Source organism: Zingiber officinale, chromosome 9A (genome assembly GCF_018446385.1).
Source record: "Zingiber officinale cultivar Zhangliang chromosome 9A, Zo_v1.1, whole genome shotgun sequence".
Classification (NCBI taxonomy): domain Eukaryota; kingdom Viridiplantae; phylum Streptophyta; class Magnoliopsida; order Zingiberales; family Zingiberaceae; genus Zingiber; species Zingiber officinale.
In genome coordinates, this window is record NC_056002.1 from 133,418,846 (window position 1) to 133,425,115 (window position 6,270).

Consider the following 6,270-nt stretch of genomic DNA (forward strand, 5'->3'; position numbering starts at 1 on the left):
CGCCGGAAAGCCGAAACACAGGGTCGCCGGAGAAAAAAACGGGCAGAGGAGCGCCGGAGGAGGAGGAACCAACAATGCGGCGGAAACGGAGTCGTGGGCTTTATATCGCCGCTCGGGAGCAACCTCCACCGTCCGATCCAGGTCGTTGATAACAAGGTCATCATCCAGCCGTTCATTTCAAACGGCGGATGTCCCATCGGAAGTGACGCCACCGCCATACGCTGACAAACGCACGATCGCCACGTGTCAGCAGGATACTGGCCGCATTTAATGAACTCCCCTTACCGTGCGCAGCGCACGTGATGGGTAATAGGGGAGAGCATCGGACATGGATGCCAAGAAAACACAAGGCATGGACAAGATACTGCCGAACGGATGAGCATCCTTACGCCTGGCCGATCGGCCCAATGCAGCAATCATTGCTCAGTCAGATCGGCAGTCCAGTCAGTCGGACTTCGCCTCCTTCGACTAGACTCGAGGGGGAGGCAAGTGATCCGGTAGTAAGAGCCCGGGACCCCCTAACGAGGGGTCAATGCCACGTGGAGGTCAGAGGGCCAGGTGGTCCGTCGGAGAAGGGTGAGCCGACCGGACGTATGACAAAAGGGCAGGCCGATCGGCCTGCCCGTACACGTCTGATAGTGAAAGACGCCTTGACAGGGGTCGGGGTTCCGACGCTCAATGAAGTAGTAAATGACCTAGCGGAAGGCTTAAGAGAAGGCAGGACATAATGGGCTCGCCGGCCGGCTGGCGCCGGGAATTAAGGTCGTCCGGACGACGCTCTTCGCGTCGGCCGGCCGGACGGACGTCCTGGCCGGGCGGTGGGCGAAGGATAGGAACATCTTCTGACAGCCGTCAAGTCCTATGGCTAGGCCATACTCTAAGTCTGACAACAAGGTGTTCTGTTGTCCCATCAAAGACGTGATTGAACTGTAGAAGTATGGTGTCAGGTAAGCTCTCTGACAGGTACATACCGGGGTATGGGATGCGGACACGTAGGCGCCTCGGTGGGCGTGCATTAATTCTTTCACCGCTCTATATAAAGAGCCTCTTCCTTCGCCGGAGGTACGCGTTCTGGGATATTCGGAGCCACCTTTTGCTGTCCGCTTACCTGACTTGAGCGTCGAAGGGTCACCGCCGGGAACCCCTTCCCGGCCCGACTTTTGTGCAGGTTCGCCGGAGATTCGTGCGACCAGACGGAGGCCTACACCATCGACTAGGAGTGCACTACGTGCCCAGCGTCCTTTGGTTCGGCGATTCGGACAGGATCAACTGGCTAGGCTGTAAGGCCGGGGGTTACATTATGCTGTGCTAAGCTATATCTTAAGGTGCGGAAAAACTGCATTAATTAAAAATTTTGCTAGCCAATACAATTTCTTCTGCTACTTTCTATTAGATCTGAAATTCATGTTTAAACAAAGGAGCTAATACAACACCTTGAATACTACTCCTATGCTAAAGGAGGTAATCTAGGCTTCACATATGATCAAGGGCTGAAATGAGGGGTTTCCAACTGTTATCAGGCCTCCCAATCGATCGGTGGATAGATTGGAGTGGTCTGATCGATCCACTAATCGATTCAGCTCGCTAGTGTGCACGGGGTAAATTCTGGATCGATCGGATGATCGATCCAGGCTTGTCAATCGATCCAGTGATCGATTCCAAAGCTCTCTGTTCGTGAGGCTAATTCCCCGATCGATCCAGTGATCGATTCCAGAGCTTACTGTTCGCGATAATAGCTCCGATCGATCGGCTGATCGATTGAACTTAGTCCAATCAATCGGCTGGTCGATCCAGAAGCTTACTGTTCGTGGAAATCAGCTCTCAATCGATCAACCGATCAATTGAGGTCCCTCCAATCGATCGGTCGATCGATTGGAGTTTCTGATTTCGCTGCAGAACTCTGATTTTAGAGCTCGATCATACACAACTCAATATAATAAACCTAAAATGCTTAGAGAACATTGTAATAGGTCTACACTAATATTATGCATGATCTACTACTCATCAATAAGCTAGCTAGTGTCCTAGGCATGGCATAAGCATGGTTTCACAATTCAGAATTCTTAAACATTCCAAAGGTGCATAAACATTAAAAAGAACAAAGGTTCTAATTCTTTAAATTTGCTAGTTCCCAAGGGTCTTCATTCCAAGTTCCTGCCCACACACATCTTCGTAGCATTGACCTCCAGCCTCCGCTAGTCCATCTTCCCTTTATCTTTATCTGCAGTATAAGGAAAAGAAGTATTTGTAAGCTTGAGAGCTTAGTAAGAAACCATCTATCTCACAAAACATGCATAGGATGCGATTCATGCTTTTAAAACATGCTATTTGAAATATGTGTTGAACATTGCTAAACATGGATTCTAAAACATGGCATAATCACATATGATACATGGCAATCGTAGCTAAGCATTAAACCATCATGTGGATCCATAAGAACTAAACCGAAATAAAAGCTAAGCTCCACTATTACTAACTGATGCTAAGCTACTCTGTATTCACCTAAACTATATTGTGAAGTTTTAAAAAAAAAAACTATTTATCATAAATAGATGAAAATACATAATCATGCTGCTGATGGGTCCGGCAACTGTACTTGCTGTGCGTGCATCCCTAACTAAACCCGGGGTTGCAAATTCTGAATCTAGTAGGGTTACTAGGTTATCTAAACCTAGGGACGACTATGGGAGCCCAACCCAATGGACATTTAGTCCAGTACAGTGCCACTGCTAAAAGTAAAATATTGAACATAAGCTAATAATTCTTGTCTTACTTTTACTAGGTTGTCTGAACCTAGAACTAGATTATCTAAACCTAGAGGCGACTGTGGGAGCCCACCCATTGGACCGTAGTCCCATAAAAGTTGTAGCAAGACTAAATGTGCTATAAAATGCTTCTACTGCATTTATCTAACTATTGAAATGGCCATGGTGGCATTCTACTGAGCTAAGCATTAAAGCAAACACTTGGTGTGCGCTAATTTTACACCCGATATGCTGAAAATTCTGTAAATTACTAAACTAATGCATAAAACGTACGAAAAGCTACTTATACTGTAGGTGAGGGGTTTCTTACCTCCTGTTCGAAGTTTCTTACAAATCTAAACGCTAGGTTGCCGGTGGAGAAGATCCCTTCGTTGATCTCCTCGCGTCTACGTGCCCTTCTCGCGGAGAGGAACGTTCTCGTGCTGAAGTCGTCGCCGGAAGGTACTCCTAAGGCCCTTGGAACGGAACCATAGTGTAACGACCCAATTTTCCATATTTCAAGTTCTAAAAGTCCATAAAAATATTTGGAAATACTTTTAAAATATTCTAGAGATTTTTAGGAATTTTTAGAGTATTTTTACATAATTTTTGGAGGTCGTTTAGTATGTTACAAAAAGAAAGAAGTTTTGACCAAAAATGTTGAAGGTGAGACTCGAACCCAAGACCTTCGGCCGAACCCGACCGAACCAAACACAGCCAACCAACTGGGCTGCGCATGACTTGTAAACCAACTATGAAACGAGATGTATATAAGTTGTAGTTGATACAGGAATACCTTAGGTTAAAAAGGCTGCAGAAAAATGGCCGAGCGAAGCTCGACCCGGCGACCTCTGGATCGTACAAATCTTTAGCGGGTCGAGCTAGCCAAGTGGTCAGAGGAGTTTTTCTTGAAAAGGAAGGGGAACAAATATAATTAAGTTATAAATGGAACCAAAAATTTAAACCCGGTTATAAGATTAGGTTTTCCTTTTCTCGCGAAAACTCGATCTTCCTCTCCTTTCTCTCCCGACAGCGCATCTCTCCACGGGGGAAACCGCAGCGAGCAAAGCTAGGGCATTGCGGTGGTCGGCGAGCACTCTTCTTCGAGAGGTCATCACACCACCGAGCTCCTCTCGTCAAGAAGAGGCGTGAGCACAAGAAGAAGCCGAGTATTTCAAGCCTCCGAGCCCTAGATCTTCTTCCTCTTCTCGGTTGTAAGTCCAAGAACGCTATGTAAGTTCTATTCACCTGCGGTAGGAGTTGTTTCGGGTTTTCCATTTTGATTTTTCCTTTGCTTCTAAAGCCTAGCATGAACCCTAGACTCTTAGTATTTGGCTGCACAGCAAGTTTGACCTTTCCTTTTCATGAGCATAGCATGTTGAGGTCAAGAAATTGTGTTCTTTGTTCATTTTGAATTCAAAGCATGTTGTAAAGATTTTTGGTTTCTTTTAGTTTTCTGCCGTGAGTCTTATAGGAAGAAGATGAATGATTTAGGTTAAGCATGTAGGATTGTTTTCCCTCTCTAGGTTATGTGCTTACTGAATTTCCATCATTTCAGTAGCAATTTCTGTTTTCCTGTTTTCAGTTCTGTAGCATTTCAGTGTTGTCTCCTTGTACATCTACCTACTGCCCATAAATTCCAGCAAGTTGTTTTCCTTTTTGGGCCACGCAGATGGGCATAAACAGCCCTTGATCTTTAGCATTTCAAGTTAGGTAATCTTGGTTAATTAGTAGGCATGATCAGCAGGTTAACTAAGTGACAATATTAGTTTTAGTGTTGTTCTTGAATACGAACAACCCTATTTCTTTCCGGCATTACAATTTTGAAGTCTTTGCCATTAGATGAGCATGAACAGATTCGAATCTGGGTTATCAATGATAATTTTCTTTTGTTGGTTAATTTCCTTTTTCTGCCCTAGCTTGGTTAATCTACCTTTGCTGCCATGAGTTTGTTAAAGAAGAGGAGAAGGAAATTTGAATGGGTTTAGCATGTTGTTTAGATTTTTTCCTATGTAGATTATTCCCTTGCTGTTTAGTTTTTGTTTGCTAATAGTAAAGCATGAGCAATTATCCATTGCTAATAATTAAGCAAGATCGGTTTAACATGAGCAGTTTTATTTTAGAGTGTGCTTAAGGAAATCAAATTCAGTTTTTCTTGATTCATATCTGATGTAGCATGTTTAAAGAGTACAGTTCTGCTTTTCTTTGATTTATGTTTATTGTAGCATGCTAAAAGAAGTTTGATTTTCTTTCTTTTGCTCTATTTTACAGCATGTTTAGAAAGTCCAAGTTAGCTCTCTTTTGCTCTATTTTACAGCATGTTTAGAAAGTCCAAGTTAGCTCTCTTTTGCTCTATTTTACAGCATATTTAGAAAGTCCAAGTTAGCTCTCTTTTGCTCTATTTTACAGCATGTTTTAAAAGTTCAAACTAGCTCTCTTTTGCTCTATTCTATAGCATGATTAGTAAGTTCAGATGTGCTTTCTTTTCCTTTGTTTTACAGCATGTTTAGAAAGTTCAGATTTGCTTTTCTGTTACTTTGTTTTATAACATGCTTAGAGAGAGTTTAGATTTGTTTTACTTGTATTGTTTTTATATAGCATGCTTAGTTAATTGTAATCCTACACCTGTTAGGTATATCTAAAGGATTCCAATAAACTCTAATAAAGGATTATGAGAAAACTGAGTAAAGAAAAAAAAACCAAGGTCTAGTTAAAAAGAGATAACTAGTAAATTAAAGTAAGAGGCTAGTACCCGACTTCCAAGGTTGTCGTTAAATAAATCCAGGTGACCAATTCCAAGGTCTTGGCCCTGGTAAGACCAAGGTCTTTACCTCATAGGACTAGAGACTCGCTACCTCAGTCACTATTAGAGAGCGCGCAAAACAAAGATGATACTAAGCCTGGGCCCAAAGAAAAGAAGAAAGAAAAAAAAAAGAAGAAGAAAGTAAAAGAGAAATTAAAAGATTAATTTCTGGTACAAGGATCTAAGGAAATGAAATAAGCTTTATGCTTAGAATCAATAGAAGTTTAGTTTCTTTAATTCTAAGCTTACAGTGTTAGTTTCCTTATTTTTCTTGTCAGTTAGTGAGCATGTTTAGTATTCAGTTTTATTTCTGTAAACCATTAGTACATGCAGCTTTGCTTTAGCATTTTAGTTTCAGTATTATTGCATTACTTTTATGCACTTCGAGTTTTTGTGAGATAGATTAGTACTTACTAAGCGTTTTCGCTTATAGTTTTATTTTCTTTTCTCCTACTGCAGATAAAGGAAAAGCTAAGATATGAAAGGGAGGCGACAGGATAGTGGTGGTGATGAAGGTGTGTGATGTCTGGACTGTGGAGAGATCCAGAATTAGCTGACAAAACTGTTAAGACTTTCTGTTTAATTCTTTTAGATTTCCTTAAGTGTTATTTTGAGTTGAGACTGTATTTAAGTTTATTCCGCACTTGTAAGTAGTTCACTTGTATTATTGGTGGAGTGATGTAGTTGGTTGCTTCGATAGAGTAGTTTCTTTCTTTTACTGTT